Source organism: Camelus ferus, chromosome 1 (genome assembly GCF_009834535.1).
Source record: "Camelus ferus isolate YT-003-E chromosome 1, BCGSAC_Cfer_1.0, whole genome shotgun sequence".
In the NCBI taxonomy this organism is placed as follows: Eukaryota; Metazoa; Chordata; class Mammalia; order Artiodactyla; family Camelidae; genus Camelus; species Camelus ferus.
The window spans coordinates 28,732,958-28,745,208 of record NC_045696.1 but is presented as its reverse complement, the minus strand read 5'-3'; the positions used below and the strand labels follow the sequence as shown (position 1 = coordinate 28,745,208).

The 12,251-nt window shown below is 36.2% G+C and overlaps 1 long non-coding RNA gene across 1 annotated transcript in view; it reads left to right on the top strand.

Annotated features, from left to right (window-relative positions):
• The window catches only part of LOC116662995, a 243,855-nt gene extending 231,900 nt beyond the window's left edge, over positions 1–11,955 (top strand). Inside the window, exon 3 of the long non-coding RNA XR_004319000.1 lies at positions 11,028–11,955. This is a non-coding gene — a long non-coding RNA (uncharacterized LOC116662995). The remainder of the gene's footprint in view (positions 1–11,027) is intronic.
• Positions 11,956–12,251: the final 296 nt, after the last annotated feature.

Here is a 12,251-nt window from a genome sequence, read left to right as displayed (position 1 = left end):
ATTGCTAAGATTCATGTCAGAGAATGTTTTGTCTATGTTTTCTTCTAGGAGGTTTATTGTGTCTTGTCTTACATTTAAATCTTTAAGACATTTTTAGTTAATTTTTGTGTATGGTGTGAGGGAGTGTTCTAACTTCATTGATTTACATGCTGCTGTCCAGCTTTGCCAACACCACTTGCTGAAGAGACTCTTTTCTCCATTATATCTTCTTGTCTCCTTGGTTGAAGATTAATTGACTATAAGTCTGTGAGTTTATTTCTGGGCTCTTTATTCTGTTCCATTGATCTGTATGTCTGTTTTTGTGCCAGTACCACACTGTTTTGATTACTGTAGCTCCTATAGTATTGTCTGAAGTCTGGGAGGGTTATTCCTCAGCTTTATTCATTTTCTTCAGTATTGCTTTGGCAATACTGGGTCTTTTGTGATTCTATATAAATTTTAGGATTATTTGTTCTAGTTCTGTGAAAAATGTCCTGGGTAATTTGATAGAGATGGCATAAAGTCTGTAGATTGCCTTGGGCAGTATGGCCTTTTTTTTTTTTAACAATATTGATTCTTCCATTCCAAGAGCATGGGATAGCTTTCCATTTCTTTAAGTCATCTTTAATTTCCTTAATCAATGTTTTGTAGTTTTCCATGTATAAGTCCCACCTCTTTGGTCAGATTTATTACTAAGCATTTAATTGTAACTGACAAAGGTTCAATTTCCAGAATATATAAACAGCTCATAAAGCTTAATAACAACAACAACAACAAAAAACAACACAATCCAGAAAAGGGTAGAAGACCTAAACAAGCAATTCTCCAATGAAGACATACAAATGGCCAATAGGCACGTGAAAAAATACTCAATATCACTAAATATCAGAGAAATGCAAATCAAAACAGAAACAGACTCACAGACATAGTGAAAAATCATGGTTACTGGGGGAAAGAGGGTGAGAAGGGATAAATTTGCAAGTTTGAGATTTGCAAATGTTAACCATTATATATCAAAATAGATTTTAAAACAGTTTTTTTTCCATGTATTCAGTATCTTGTAATAATCTTAAATGACAAATAATATGAAAATGAATAAAAAATCCACTCTCTTAACAACTTTCAAATATACATACAGTGTTGTTAACAATTAAAAAAAAAAAAAAAGCAACATTCCTGAGGAAATATCAGCAAGGTGATTTTCCTTAGCCTCCAAAGAGTGAAATTTAGAATATCCAAGAATGTTAATAATAGCTAGAGTGACAAGTTAAAGTATTGCATTGAATAATTCCTGAATATTGGGGCCATTTTGAATTGTATTTCCACTGGAAGTAAGAAAGATATGTTGCCTCCACTACATTCCAAAATCATTAGCTACTCCAAAAGCATATCTACTATCAAGATAAATATTGGCAGTTTTGTCCTTGGTTAAAGTACAAACCCCTGTAAGAGTATATTATTTAGCCTGTTTAGCCAAAGTGGCCATAGGTAAAGATGTTGCGTTAACAACATACAAAGGTGTTGTAAAGGTGTACCCATCTCAATATTTGGCATTGTCACTTTTTAAATAAGAATCATCAGTCAACCATGAGAAGTCAATGTTACCCAATAGAATTTCCTGTAGATCATCAGGAGAAGTAAGTAAGTGGTCTATCAGTGTTGGGCAGTCATGAGAAACTTTGTCCATCATAGAGAGAAGAGCAGTTGGGTTAAGGTTATTACAATATGAAAGAGTTATGTGAGAAGCAGTTATCAAATGGATTTCATAGCAGATGTAGGGGCTGAGTGAGAAACGTTGGATGTGATCAAAATTCAGGAAAGTTTCAACTGCATGAGGCACAAAAATAAGAAGGATCCCACAAGGATTTTCTCAGTGGCCTTAACCAAAAGGGCAGTGGCCATAATGGCTCTAAAGCAAGGAATACATTCCCATGCCACAGAATCCAGTTTCTGTCTATAATATCCTGTGGCTCGATGGTGGACCCTGTGTTTAGGGGTAAGTACTCCAAAGGCATTCCCTTCCTTTTTATATGTAAAAAGGAAAAAAAAAGGTAATCTGGTCGTTGGGATGGCCAAGGTCAGGTGGATTCATCAAACACTCCTTTAAGGCCTTGAACCCTATATTACCCAGTTCTTCCCATAAAATTGGGTCAAGGTCGTTATTGTTGAGTACAGCATATGGATGTTTGGCCATAAGAGAGACACTGGAATCTAATTTCAGGAATAACCAATTAGCCTGAGAGAACCTCATAGCTTGTGGTTAATTTGGGGTTTTGGGAAATTTCAGACACTGTGAAGTCTGTCTGGATCTAGAGGTAGCCTGTGGTTCTGACATTAGACGCCATAAATATCAAACCTGGGTTTGGGCAAACTGTAATCTTTCTTTGGAGACCCTGTGTTTCCTTAAGGGTAAAAGCTTTAGCAAGTTGTCTTCCTGTGTAGAGGCAGACGGAGAGCAAAGATACAAATCATTCATGTACTACAACAAAGTAGAACCTCTTAGGAACTTTATATCATCCAGATCCTTTAAGATTTATGAGAAAGAAGAAGGACTCTCAGTAAAACCCTGAGGCATTACTGTCCAGGTGAATTATTTTTCTTACCAAGTGAAGGCAAAAAAAGTGTTGCCTACCTTCATTAACTGGAATACTAAAGAATACACTGCATGAATCAATTACAATAAATAATTTACTTTTGGAGGGAATGGATATTAGTAACCACAGGGTGTCCAGGGATAAAAATGTTGTTTATTTCTCAGAGGTCCTGGACAAACCTCCACCTTGGCTCTTAGGTTATCTCACCAGTAAAAGATTTTCTCTTAAGATGTGTTACAGGGGCTAGTACAAGGGACAATAAAACCTTAGGCCTTATAATATTCTATAATGAGCTTCATGCCTTGAGGGGCTTCTTTACTTATACAGTATTGATTAAATTCTGGGAAGAGGTTTTGAGGGGTCTATTTGTATCTTGATGGGAGGTGCATTGTGAATTTTGCCAACATGAGTTAGAGATTTTGTGCATAAGGAAAGTGGTAGCTGATTCAATATGGAAAAATGATCAGTATTTCCAGAATTAGCTCTAGTTATCATTAGGGGAGGAATGAATAAAAGATGTCAAATGGTCATTTAATTCACCTGGTTGGTTACTTTGATGACTACTGCAATTTCTGGAATTATTTTCCCCCTTTCGGAGACATTCCAACATAATACTTCTGTAAGAAGTCTCAGCCTAATAAATGGATAAGAGCAGAGGAACTAAAGAGAAAAAGGTATGTATTTCTCAAAAGGCCTTAACAAAAGGTAATAGGTTCCAATCAGGAACTCTAGAGTTTCATTAGAGATCCTCACTCTTTGAACGGTTTTTAGGAATTTGAGGTAGGGGCTGTTTTATAGTAGTGAGGTTGAGCCCCAGAAAGTGCCTCTGGGTGTTAATTAGGACTGGAAGACATTCAACCCCAATCTGGAGAAATGTCTCTTCAATTAAGAGCGAAGATTGGGAAGAGCTCCTGCAGCTCCTTTGAGCCCATCACTGAGAATTGGGAGGATGTTGGAAAGGCTGGTTAGAGGGTTGAAAGCCTCTAAGGTGCTTAAATTTGTAACAGTCTCATTTCCAATGTCCTGGCTCTTTGCAATAATAGCAGAAACTAGGAGGGTTTGGTTTTGATACAGGAAAAGTGGGGCGTGACAGGATGACCATGTCCCAGGTCTCGGATGAGTCCCCGGGACATGACCCATCAACTGAGGGTCCTTGGCTTCGTGCAGGGAAGAATCCAAGATCAAGCCATTGTTGCGTAAAAGTAGTTTTGTTCAGAGAGATGCATACTCCGTAGACAGAGTATAGGCCATCCCAGAAGGCCGGAGAGGCCAGGAAGCGTGGGGGTGGTTAAAGCAAAAGTAGATACACATTCCATAGACAGATACAGGCTGTCTTAAAAGGCAAGAGAAAGGCCAAGGAGATACAAATTCCATAGGCAGAATTTGGGCCATCTTACTCAGAAGGGAGAGCAGAGGCCTCAGCGTGGGGCTGGCTAGGAAGAATACGAATACGATTGGCCCCGAGGTGTGGGGATTGCTAGTTTTAATGGGTTTGGTAGTTTCATGTGCTGGAATTCCCAGGAACTGGGCGATCACCCACTTTTTGACTTTTCATGGTCAGCCTTGAAACTGTCATGGCACCTGTGGGAGTACCATTTAGCATGCTGTTGTATTTCAATGAGTGTATATTGAAGCTCAAGGTCTACTGGGAGTTGAATCTTCCGCCATCATTCTTTCAATGGCTGTGCCCTGCCTCCTTGCCTCCTGTCTCGGTTTTGTTTAGGAGCCTTCATTTGCTGGAGTTGAAGATAAAGAATTTTGGCAGTCTTCCCTTGAGGTGTCTCATCTAGACTGAGAAAAAGCTGGATTGACAGATTAACTAAATCTGGAGTGAACAGTTTCTCATTTCATCCTGGTCTTGTTTACAGGAAGGGAAACATCCCAGTTTAGCCCATGAATACACGTAGAGTTCATTGGAGATTCGTATTTCCTCTGGATCTGAGCTCACACCTTCTTTGGGTGATGTCTCTAGATAAGAGAGCCTTTTATCTTTCTTTAATCCTTTGTTTACTTATTCATCTTAAAATCAATTTACAGTGAGGCAATTTTAGACTCCTGGTAACATTAGGAAGCCTCAAAATACCAAGTGAAATAAGCATTCCACTCAGTTATGGAAAATTTTGAGCTATTATCCAACCTGGTATTAAGAAAATTAGTTTGGGGATTTCAAAAGCTCCCCCTAATGGCTGTTGATATCCCAAACTGCCTTTTATCAGATCAGTTCATTTACTTAAAACTAAGCATGAGGAAGGGCCATGATTTTAAACATAAAATTGTCAGGAGTCCCTTTGCAAGGGGCAGGGGTGCCCTCAAAATACTTAGGTAACTGGGATCCTGCTTCTCAGAGGCTTTTTCCAGAGGAAACAGAGCTCAACCGTTTTACAGCACAAACAGCCCAATTCAAACAGTTTGTAAGCTAATCTCAGTTGGTTTTAAGGAGCCAGCTTGGTCCTGTCAGAGCCAGGTCAGTCCAGGGAACAGCCCCTTACAAATGAATAGGCCAAAGGCTGAAAAACCAGCACGATTTTGGTGAAGCAGCCCCTGTTCCAGAAGGAATGAACTGAAGGTATTTTCAGCCAGCTTCAGCTAAAACAGTCTGATCTCAAAATCATACCAAAGTGCCAAACTGGTGCTCATATACAGAAAAAGGCCTTACCCAGAAAGAGGGAATGTTAAAGTAGATCTTGAATGAAACCTAGAAGCTTCAAACACAAAGAGGGTGTGAGCTCAGATCCAGAGAAAATACGTACCTCCAAACTCCGGGGTCAACAAGAAAGCAGTGAGTGACACTGAACTCAATTGTGGGCACTGTACCTATTGCTCACCAGCCCTGGGGCCGTCAGGGGTCTTCTTTGGTCTCCTTACAGGCACCGATATCTTGACCTGAAGCCAACAGACTGCCATGTATGTCTTAAACAAAGACTGGTCTATTGGGGATCAGCAAAAAATTGCAATTCAGGGTCTGTAGCCATGAAGCCTCTTGCCAGTCCCTGCACAGCAAGGGAAGGTGAATACCTTATAGAGAGGAAGAAAAGTTGAGAGGCTACAGTAAACAGAGTCCATGGCTTTTCCCTGACTGAGTCTTTAGCAGGAAAAGAGTCTTTCTACTTGTTGAGCTCCTCCAGTAAGTAGCAGGGTGTGAGAGCTCCCCCTTCTAGTCTCCTGACTCTATTTAATTAGGTTTCTGTTTACTAATATTTTACACCTTTATGTTGGGAAATAATATATGTTGGAAACATGTCCAGAATGAAAAATAATTTTATCTCAGGGAAGAAATTAGTTGTACCTATCAAAGGGGAGGTATTTTTACTCTTTAGTAGGTTGAAATATATTGGTTTGGGAGAAAAAAAAGAAACATATGCTTTTTCCTCAACCAACTGAATATTTTATAGATTGTGTTTTATCAGTAAACTTGAACTGTTTTTTTAAATAAATTAAACTAGATAGCACTTGCCTAACAAATGGATGATCTTGGGGGAAATGTTCAATATCTTATACTCATGTAATTTTTAAAAAAATGTAAATAGGTATGCCTTTCCAGAGGGAAATTTGGCACAATGTATGCTTTTGGGAATCTGTGTAGAAACTATATGCAGAATCACAACTTCATTTGGGCAGAACATGCATACAGAAGAATATGTCAAAACCTTAATACAGACAGACCTCAGTTTTCATGGTCCTGACACAGGTGGTGGATCTCTGTTATAGGGGTTTTGTGATTTAGTTAAATAACACCAGTCTCCCAACAACAACAAAAAAATCAAATTTCTGTTACCACAGTGTATTAACTGTGAAATTCCATGAAGAACAAATTTTGCTGCGAGTTCTTTAGTCCAAAAGTCATTATGTCAAAACAGATATACATTATAATGACAGACATGTCACTTCTTTCAAAGTCTGCACATCTGTTATTTGGTTTATGCACAAACATAAAGCATTTAGTTATGTTTCCTTGTCTCTCAGTAATAAACCACATGATATTGTACAAAAGTGAATAGTCAGGGAGGACACGGGCCAACAAAGATGAAAGTGCACAGAGAAATGAAAAGCGATAGCTCTGGTAGTAAAGTCTGAATCAGATATGAAAGGAGTTAGAGAAGAAATAACTGAGCATTGGAATGTTGACACTGCTGTCATTTAAGGTATTCCAAATAAGAATACAGAGAAACTTACTGAAGGCAAACTTACAGACAGAAGTGAGTTGTAATGAAAAGGATAAAGATGTCCCAGAGGAAGTGACACCAGGGAAAACAAAAACAAAAACAAAACCTTCACATTAAACGCACTCTTGGAGATATTGCACAACATTGAAACACAAAAAATCAAAGTTGGAAACTGATCCAAATTTAGAAAGAATATACTTGGCCAAGATTCAAGAAAGTTCCTCATTCCATATCCACAGCATATCAAACAGTGAAGGCAAACACTGTACAAAGAAGTCTTGATGGGTGTTTTGCAAAGAAATTAAATACTTTTTTCTCAGTTTCTAATATTTTAAATAATAATGTATTGAATGATTATTAGTTTTATTATTTTTATTCCATATGTATTTATAACTAACAATAAGAGTTTTAATGTTCTGTTTAAAAATTATAAAGGTCACAAAATCGTCATAATTTTTCTCAGTAAGATCCCTATGCGTGAAACCTACATGGTCTTTTTTAGGACCACTGCAACACCATGGAAAGTGAGGATTGCCTGCTTAATATTGGGCATTTATGAGTGAAGAATTGACGTGTGACTCTCATTCATTATGATGAGCATGCATTACTTTTAGTAAATGTATGCATATTAATAAAATAATATGCAATATTTATTTATATACATATATAAGGAGTTGATATCTTATGTAATTTACATGGGAGCTGCCCTCATATTTTTTATAGTAATGATAAAAGTGTTAAGCTAATATGGACTATTTTCATTAACGCTAAGCAAACAAATGAGGCCACCACAAAAATAAAAGCAATGATAATATTTCAAAGCTAAAAACATATCCAGAAAAGACATGCAGCTACATCAGATATTCCCTGGAAGTTATATCCAAATACATCACAGTGATTGTATGACATGTACCAAATCAGATATAAAATATGCTTAAATTTATATAATTTTCACATGAGTGGGCTTCCATTGCATTGTTAAGGTATGACAAGTGACAAAGAAAGATGTTCTAAATTTTTATGCCATTAAAAGAATAATCTCCCAAAAAAACTCTCGTAAAATCTAATACAAGAGAGCAAACAGTAAAATCTCATCCACTAGACAATTGAAAACTGTTTTTTAAAAATCTCTGTAACAACAGTATTTCTAAAATATTTACAAGCTAGAAGGACGGCTAAAACAACAAGCTTCTGTAATGAAAGCTAAAGTACCTGAAGCTATACCCTATCAAAAAATATATATATACATAGAGAGGGAGAGAAAGGGAGAGAGAGACATGGAGACAGAGGCAGAGAGTTAGAGAGAGCTCCTCCCTATAAGGAGCTAGGCATAAGTCCATGGGCATAGCTTCAAACATCTCCAAATTTCCGTTTTCCCAGCTATAAAATGATACTTAGGAGATAACAAATCTATGTATAGCACATCAGATATTTATAATAAGTATAAATAAAATATAATCTGTGAAACAGCTGACAACCCTCAAAGTGTTATTCAGAAGTAAATTATTATACCTTACTTATTTCCTTAGTCTAGCCAAATAAGAAATTGGCCACTGTCTTTATTAATATTATCAAGCCTAAAGTATACTCTATAGAGCCTTTTCAGAGAACCGTTTCAAATATGTGGTTTTGGAAATGGGCAGAAGATCTAAACAAGCAATTCTCCAGTAAAGACACACAGATGGCCAACAGGCACATGAAAAAATGTTAATATTTCTAATTATTAGAGAAATGCAGATCAAAATGACAACAGGATATCACCTCACACCATCATTCAAAATGACCATCATTCAAAAATCCACAAACGATAAATGCTAGAGAGGGTGTAGAGAAAAGAGAACCCTCATACACTGCTGGTGGGAATGTAGTTTGTTATAGCCATTATGGGAAACAGTATGAAGATTCCTCAAAAAACTAAAAACGGACTTACTATATGATCCAGCAATCTTACTCCTGGGCATATATTCAGAGGGAACTCAAGTTCAAAAAGAAACATGCACCCCAGTGTTCATAGCAGCACTATATACAATAGCCAAGACATGGAAACAACCTAAATGTCCATCGACAGATTATTGGATAAAGAAGCTGTGGTATATCTATATAATGGAGTACTACTCAGCCATAAAAAGAATAAAATAATGCCATTTGCAGCAACATGGATGGACTAGAGATTGTCATTCTAAGTAAAGTAAGCCAGGAAGAGAAAGAAAAATACCATATGATATCATTCATATGTGGAATCAAAAAAGAAGAAGAAGAAGGAGAAGGAGAAGAAGAAAGACCAAAATGAACTTATTTACAAAACAGAAATAGACTCACAGACATAGAAAACAAATTTATGGTTACCTGGGGAGAAAAGGTGTGGGAAGGGATAGATTGGGAGTTTGAGATTTTCAGATACTAACTACTATATATAAAATAGGTAAACAACAAATTTCTACTGTATAGCACAGGGAACTATATTCAATATCTTGTAGTTACCTATAATTTAAAATAATATAAAATGAATATATTTATGTATATATAGGACTGAAACATTATGCTGCACACCAGAAATTGACACAACATTGTAAACTGACTATACTTCTATAAAAAAAGAAATCAATATGTGGTATGGAAATAAAAAAAATCAACATTTCTTCATAGTTCCATCTTGCTTTGCATTTTCAGTATTATGTTAGATATTAATGAATCAGAGGATATGTAGACTCAACACGAGGTGATTCAAATATGGGTCAAATATATTAACCCTGTTCTTGGTGTTACTGAGATGTACTGTAGTGGGTATTGTCTAGTCAGAAGGAGGGCAATAAAAAAGAGTTTCAGTGGCAGCTTGCCACACACTAAGCTGATTTGACTACAACCCTAGTTTTGATTAACAAATGATGACAAAGGGCTATTCATGACTACATGCATTCCACAAAAGCATTTCAAAACTCATGTCATTCTGAAACCAGTGCTTGTTTTATAATTTATGAAGCATTATATCTCATTATTTTCTGACAAGTTGTGTGAAGGAACCAAATCCCCTAAATCCATTCTGTTGTTACAATGAAATATTTATTTCCTAGTAGGTATCCTGACCTGCTAATTGCTTCAAAATCTGGATTCATATTTGTTATCATATTTTCTATCATTATGTACATGCTAAGATCTTTTCTGTCTCTAATATCTTCCATTATATTAAGTGATATATGAGATACTTTCAAGACAAAGTTTTGACAAGGTATTATTCAATAGAACACTTCTGTATACATTATTCTTTGTAGTTTTGAGACTGATATTGGTAAAAGAAAAAGAGGGAAGGAAGAAAGGACATTTTTGATGTTTAATACAAATATAAAGGGCATAAAACAGTAAATTGACAACTTGGAGTTACAGTTTTTATATTCGGCTCAAATTCCCAGGCTAATGCAGTGATTAAGCGCCAAGACATTTGGCCTCAACCAACCACATAACTCGACTTAGATATTGATTGAACGCACTCTGTTCTCTGTTTTCTGATCTGTAAAATGGTGATAAAAATGGTACTTATCTCAAGAGAATGAATTGAGCCTAGAAGAGCACAATGCATACAGGAAGTGATACAAAAATGTTAAAGTTATTATTACAGCCCACAGAATAGCATGGAAACAAATGACTAAAGAATTATGGCAAAGGACGTCCTCAAGAGAGTGAAAAAAAAAAGCAGGCTATGACTTTCTTCCTGGCAGGTGGAAATTGGAACAGATGTTGATATTAGAGTAATTAGTATCCTAATCCGTTTGGGCTGCTGTAACAAAATACCATAGACTGGGTGGCTTATAAACAACACAGAACATTTCTCACATTCTGGATGCTGGGAAGTCCAAGGTCAGGGTGCTGGCAGAGAGCTCACTTCCTGTTCATAGACTTGTGCCTTCTTGCTTGTGTCTTTACAAGGCAAAAGGTACAAGGGATCTCTCTGGGACTCTTTTGTAAAGACATTAATCCCATTCATGAGGACTCAACCCTGATGACCTAATCACCTCCCAAAGGCCCATGTTCTAATACCATCACCTTGGGGGTTATGATTTCCACATATGAATTTTAGCAGGACACAAACATTTAGACCATATCAAAGGGATATTCAGATTTTACTTTTAAAATTCAAAATTAATTACACTGGGGAATGATTAATTTAGAATGATAAATAAATCACCATAAATTAGAAATGAAACATATCATAAAACCCATAAATAAAATAAAAATCTAGAAAAATAGAATGTTATTCTTACTGACCACCTGAAACTTCTGTTATAATTTTCAACAGACGAACTTCTGGATCCTGACACTTCAGACTTTGCTTCTCCTCTACTACTTAGATTTTTCCGATGACAATCGCAACTGAACACCTTGCCTTGGCCATTTGACTCCTGGTCTGCACCTTTGTCTCACAACACTGGGTAAGTGGACCTACTGGCAGGTAAGGATGTTTTGAGAAAACAAGCTTTCACCAGGACAATGGAAAACCCTAACAGTTCATGAACTTGGTTTCAAAATTCCTAAGTAAATTCACTGAAAGTATGTGCAAATCATAAAAAAAAAAAAAAGAAGAAGAAGAAAAAAATCTCAATCACTCAAAATATCATGTGAGAGGAAGTATTTTTCCTGACTCATCTTGCTAGGGTTACTTTTTTTCACAAGTGAAAGGTTGGTAAGTCAGTCTTAGAATGAACGTGCATGCGAAATATGGAGGAAAGAGACATCTTTTATTTACCCACTGTATCTCCACAAAGTCATAGTTGTGGCAGACTTGAGTGAGAGACTACTACACATTTGTAGATGTGATAGTGACAGTAGACCACCCCTTGGGAATCAGGACTGTTGAAAGGTTATATTCCCCTAAAACAACACATGTAGTAGTTCATGGATTACAAATATGAGAAACAAATAAAAAAGGTGTTATTTGTGGAAAATAATAAAACTTAGTGAGACTGACAGGCTAAGATGTGGTGTTTGAGCTCAGATGTTAGAATGTAGAGAGGATATTTTGACCTTAGTAATTTGGGAATATAATCATATTCCTACTTAAAGTGCATAAGACACCTTAAACTGTCCACGTGAAGGATGATCAAACTCTTCTCTACCTTGATTGTAATAGTTGCATGTTTGTATGCATTTATCAAAATACAGAATTTTATACTGAAAAGTCTGAATTTTATTGTATATAAACGATATCCTACTAAAAATATTTTTAAACCCCCTGGGGTAATAGTAATGACAACAACAATAACAAAAATTGAAAACAGAGGCAAAAGTACTTGCCGTTTAAATCACAAAGTGCTAAGTCCCATAACCTACAGTGCTTATGAAATTTAAAAAGAAAAAAATATTGATAATAATTATAGAAAACTATGAACAGACATTTCACAGAAAATAGTAATACAAAAGGCACTTTGATATATAAAAAAGATCTTTACTCTTATGCATTAAAGAAATGCAACTTCATATTACTGGTGTTTAATCAATTATTTTTTTAAATCCAATGTGTGAT